The following is a 6,579-nucleotide window of genomic DNA, read 5'->3' as shown; positions in this document are numbered from 1 at the left end:
ATCAACGCTGGCGTGCCCCAAGGGTCTGTATTATCTCCCACGCTTTTTATTCTGCATATCAATGATATGCTGCTGAAAATCGGTGGCATTCATTGCTATGCAGATGATAGCACGGGAGATGCTGTGTACACAGGCCGTGCGAACACCTCTCGGACATTCGTGGAAGAAAGCAGAATCCGACTTGTGTCTGAAATCGAGAACTCTCTGGAGCGGGTCTCGGAATGGGGTCGTCTTAACCTTGTTGAGTTCAACCCCTCGAAGACACAAGTCTGCGCGTTTACCGCTAAAAAAACCCCATTCGTCATAGCGCCTAAGTTCCAAAGTACCCCGCTCACCATTGGTAAAAGTGTAGGGATACTGGGAGTCGACATCTCGTGCGACGTGCAGTATCGGAGTCATTTGGAAGTTAAAGCCAAGTTGGCTTCAAAGAAACTGGGCGTCCTAAACAGAGCCAAGCAGTACTTCACTGGGGGGCAACTCCTGCTGCTTTATAAAGCGCAAGTGAGGCCCCACATGGAGTACTGCTCGCATCTCTGGGCAGGGGCACCACAATACCAACTTAACCCACTTGACTCCGTACAGAAACGCGCGGTGCGAATCGTCGATGACCCAGCGATCTCTGATCGGTTAGAACCCTTAAGCCTTCGGAGGGACATAGGTTCCCTCTGCGTGTTCTACCGACTTTACAATGGTGAGTGTTCTGAGGAACTGTTTGATCTGGTGCCTACGTCGCCTTTCCTTCATCGCACCACTCGCCGAAGGATGAAGTTCCATCCACATCAACTGGACCCGTGGCGGTCCTCCACGGTTCGGTTTAATAGATCATTTTTGCCGCGTACGTGCAAAATGTGGAATGAACTTCCTCCTGAGGTATTCCCTCAGGACTATGACATGGGGCTCTTCAAGAGGGGTGTAAAAAGAGCTCTCCTTCAAAGCCGGCGATGCATTGGCGACTCCTCTGGTGTTGCAAATGTCCATAGGCGACGGTGACTGCTTTCCATCAGGCAGCCCGTCTGCCTTATCGTTAGGTTACATATAAAAAAAAAAAAAAAAAAAAAAAATGAGCAGTGATGGCTTAGTGGTTAAGATTGATCGAGGGGTCCGAGGTTCAAATCCCAGGCACGCACCTCTGATTTTCAAATTTATGTGCGTATTAGAAATTAATTATCACTTGCTTAAACGGTGAAGGAAAACATCGTGAGGAAACCTGCATACCTGAGAGATTTATAAAAAAAAAAAAAATCTTAAAGGTATGTGAAGTCTACCAATACGCACTTGGCCAGCGCGGTGGACTATGGCCTAATCCTTCTCATTCTGAGAGGAGACCCGTGCCCAGCAGTGCGACAGTAATGGGTTGATGACATCTGTTAAGCTTATTGTAAAAATAAATAAATAAATAAATGACGACGCACGGCGACACCTCGGCGGGGGGAGGTACGAGGCGGTTGACGTACGTGTCACCATATGCGGGCGCAGCGGTCGGGGTCGTGTCTAGTTTCGCAGACTCGACACTTCGTCAAATGGCAGCAACAGCTTGAAATCTTCGATAATCCTGTAGATAATGCATTTGTATGAAAACATTTTTTTTGTATATATACGTTGGATTTTCGATTTTTTACATAGGGTCCATTTGAAATAAAAAATTACATTACTTCCATATATTCCATACATTACTTATATGCTCTATCTACGGTTTCCGCCCAAGCACTCAAAAAGTGAAAATCGTGAAAAAAAATCTGTATCCCAGTGTTGCCAGTTGATTAAGATGAAAATGGTCAAATGTCATTACGTCACCCACAAAAAATTGTCCTGTGAAAAAAATTAATTACAAATATTTCTCCTTCTACTTTTCACATTTTTGAATGAAAAGTTCCAAAAAATGTATGAAGTATGAAAAAAAAATCTTTACCTAGCAATACTTCGAGCCGAGCTCCATGACCGCCCAATACAAAGCGACTCGCTCAAATGTTGCCAACCTCAAAATATTTCACTTCGAAAAATGCATTTTTTCGTACATTTTACAAAATGGCTGATACAAGGTCCGCCATCTGGTTTAAATAATATTTCATATAAAATAATATATATAATAATATAAAAAAAAAAATGTAATAAATGGTAATAAATTGTGAATTATAATAGGTACTAACGTAGTATATAAGTAATCTGTTATTAACACACATTATATGGGTCTTTAGTTGCCTGAAATAAAGAATTTTTAATTTTTTTTTTTTTTTTTAAATAATATTGCCATATGATAAAATTGAGGGTACACCAATAACATAAAAATGTCGAAAAAATATTAATAAAACCAGCGCGCTACGACCCCACAAACACACCTCGAAAAACAAAAGATTTCAAACTCAAATATCTCGGCGGCCATCGTGTTTTTCCAATTTTTTCTAATTTTATCGTAACAGTCCTCCCACAATTAGCCGAAAATGATACCAATCTCAGGTAGGCGCGCAAAATAAAAAAAAGTTGAAAATCGCAGGAGGGCCGCCATCTTGAATTTTGTATGTTTCCTATTTTTCCTATAACCACCATAATATACCTAAAAAATATTTCATACATTATTACTACCCCCCACCAATAGTTTAGGCTGGGCTACTCGAAATGTCAAAAAAGTGAAAAAAAAATCTAGCTCCCAGTGTTGCCAGTTAATTTGGATGAAAATGGTCATATGTCATAGACCCCCCTGACAAATACCCATGTAAAATATTTTCATTAAAAATGTTTCTCCTCCTACTTTTTACATTTTTTAAATAGAAAGTTCCAAAAAAAGTATGAACGAAGAAAAAAAAACCTAAACCTGGCAACACTTCAAGTTACGCTCCACATCCGCCCCATCAGCATTGACATTTTCAGAGGTATATAATTTGACAGAGACTAACCAATCATTTGACTATTTTCATGACATAATAGCACTTTTTTATAATCTATGTTTTCCATTAATTAGAATTAAGATGACACAAACAAAAACAAAGCAAAAGTGGCTTACAAAAGGACTGAAAAAATGAAGTATCCACAGACGGCAGCTCTATATGAAATTCAAATATAGCAAAACCAATAAAACCATAAATAAAACTAATTTTAAAAATTATAATAAACTATTCAAAAGCTGCCTATATAAAGCACAACAAATATATAACACAAAATATATACAAAATAGTGATAATAAATGCAAAGCCACGTGGTCAATGATAAAAGAGAAGACAAATGTAAAGTTATCTTATAATAAAATCACAGCCATTAATTATAAAAACAAGCGACACCCACAACTTCGCTTGAAATATTCAGGATCATAATGGGGCTTAAGAATAGTAGATCAGTAGGTTATGATGGTATTGACACTAAGACAATTAAGCTTTGTGCAAAATATATATGTGAACCATTAAGTCACATAATAAATTTGTCATTTTCGGAAGGGTGTTTTCCAGAAAACCTCAAGAAGTCTATTATAAAAACCATGTATAAGAAGGGAGACATATACGACATAAACAACTACAGACCGATTACCCTCATCCCAATTTTATCTAAAATCATAGAGAAAGCAATGAATACACGAATATTAAATTTTTTTAACGACAATAAATTATTCAGACATAACCAATTTGGCTTTCGGAAAAATAGTTCAACAACATTAGCAACCTATAACCTCATTAAAGTTGTTTCCGAAAGTTTAAATAATAAAGTACCTATAGCTACCGTCTTTCTCGATATGTCGAAAGCATACGATTTAGTCTTACACGACATCTTACTAGATAAGCTTGAAAAATACGGTATACGAGGAAATGCACATAATTGGATAAAAAGCTATCTACAAAATCGGAAACAAAGTACAGAAATATCAGTGGTAGAGACACGCAATAATCAACCTACTAAAACTTCATACAGCTCACGATTTAGGGAAAATCATAGAAGCGCTATACCTCAAGGTTGTATCATTGGGCCATTCCTATTTTTAGCATACATAAACGATCTCCCTGACTCTACGACAAACCAATGCATATTGTTTGCAGACGATACTACCCTGATTATAAAGGATAAGGACAAAACGGAATTAAAAAATAAAATAGTAAGTTCATTACATGATATAACAATATGGTTAAAAAATAATAATCTGACATTCAATTTAAATAAAACTAAAATAATACATTTTAACTCAAAAAGGACTTCAACTGATGACATGGATATAAAATATAATAATGAAAAAATTAACGTAGTAAAACATACAAAATTCTTAGGTATAATTATTGACGAAAATCTTAAATGGGCAGAGCACATCGAAAATATCTGCAGTAGGTTAGACCGGTTTATATACGCTATTAGGAGGATCAGATATACAGTATCAGAGAAAGCGGCTTGGTGTGCTTACCACGGCTACGTCTCATCGGTACTCAGCTATGGTTTGATTATTTGGGGAAATTCACCACATGCGATACGGGCATTTAGAATCCAAAAAAAATGTATTCGTGCAATATCCAACGCTCATCAGCTGGATAGTTGCAAGCCAGTCTTTAAAAAGCATGAGATATTAAGCCTGCCTTCTTTATATATTAGAGAAATTTGCTTACTGGTCCACAGATATCCGGAATATTTTATTAAAAAATCGGACCATTCCACTAGGACAGTACGATATCCAAATAAATTGCTTTACCTAACTGTACACTAAAACTGTATCAAAACAATGTACACTGCATGGCCATTAAATGTTATAATAAATTACCCGAAACCCTAAAACTTCTGACTTATAATACTTTTAAGACAAAATTGACAAAATGGCTAGTAAATAAATGTTTTTAAACCACAAATGAATATTTAGAAATAAGTAAAATTGACATACAAATTTAATATATATTTTTTAGCTATTTGAACAATAATATATTTTAATAAATTAATTGTAATAATGATGTTATTTTGTAAGAATATAATGATAATTTGCACACCTTATAAAGGTAGAATAAGAGACGATGTAATTTATAAATTAAGATCATTTTATGTACCTTATCCTTATGCAAATAAAGAAATTGAAATTGAAATACAAGGCGATTCGCTGCCAACCTCAAAATATTTCAATTCAAAAAATGCGTTTTTTCATACATTTTACAAATTGCCTGACCAACGATCCGCCATCTGGTTAAAAAAATAAATAAATCCGATTTGATAAAATTGAGCATATATCCGAGAAAAAAACGAAAAAAATCAAAAAAATATTTAAAAAAACACATTAGTGCCACCCCGCAAACACACCTCGAAAAATGAAAAATCTCAAACTCAAATATCTCGGCGGCCATCTCGTTTTTTCAACTTTTACCAATTTTATCACATCAGTCGCTCTCAAATTAGCCGGAAACGATACCGATCTTGGGTAGGTGCAAAATAAAAAAAAAAGTTGCCCAATCCAGCTCGGCCGCCATCTTGAACTTTGGAAGTTTCATATTTTTCCTATAGACGCGGAGGCAAATAAAAAAATCCACTCAAATATCAAACCCACCCCCCACCATTCCTTCAAGTCGATGAAGTCGATTTTTCGTAAAACTGAAAAAAAAATCCTGCGGCCAGTGTTGCCAGTCGACATCGACGAAAATGGTCAAATGTCATTACGACAACCAAAAAAAATATTCCTGTGAAAAATGTTCATCAAAAATATTTCTCCTTCCACTTTTCATATTTTTGAATGAAAAGCTTGAAAAATTGTAAGAGTGGGGAGAAAAAAACTCAAACCTGGCAACACTTCGGGCCGAGCCCCACGACCGCCCCGAACAAAGCAAATCGCTCAAACGTTGCCAACCTCCAAATATTTCACTTCAAAAAATCCGTTTTTTCGTGCATTTTACTAATCGCCTAACAGACGATCCGCCATCTTGTTTAAAAAATAAATAAATCCGATTTGGCAAAATTGAGGATATATCCGAGAAAATTTAATACTTCCACTCACATTGACATTGACAACTTGGCTACAGCTAACTCACCCGCGAATAATTGATTTTTTAGAAAATGGCTACTAAATTTTTCGTTTACTTTATTGACGGATTGCGTAAAAATTAATTAATATTTTTGCATGAAATAAAAAGTGATCGATTCGTTATTAAGTGTATTATCGTATGATATAACATTTTAGTGGTTAATAATAGTGGGTTTTGTTATAATCACTTAATACTTTGACATGAACGATTTCGAAGTTATATGCTAAGAAAGGGTAATAATTTATTGTATTATTTATTTTTCTGGTTTGTAATAAAATATAATATGCTATTTTATCGTATGTTGTGTTTATTCTGTAAGAAATATTACAAAAAAATAGGTGCAAAACATGTTACACTACTTCGTTAGAAGCTATCTATTTTATGAATAATTGAGGAGTTTTACAATAAATAACAACACAGAGTCGTACAAGTTTTTTTTATTTTATTCTTCTAAAATTATAAAAGACTGATATAAAAACTATTTCGGCACTTTGTTACACTAAAATAGCAACTTACAATAAATTTGATTTTGTCATAGAAAGCTCACGAACTACGAAAGAATCTTTAATTTTTACAATAAAACCAAAATATTTTACTTCCACACATAACAAAT

Source organism: Epargyreus clarus, unplaced genomic scaffold, assembly GCF_041222505.1.
Source record: "Epargyreus clarus isolate Ecla_fem2 unplaced genomic scaffold, WU_Ecla_fem_2.2 ptg000013l, whole genome shotgun sequence".
Classification (NCBI taxonomy): Eukaryota; Metazoa; Arthropoda; class Insecta; order Lepidoptera; family Hesperiidae; genus Epargyreus; species Epargyreus clarus.
Note: the sequence above shows the minus strand (reverse complement) of the source record.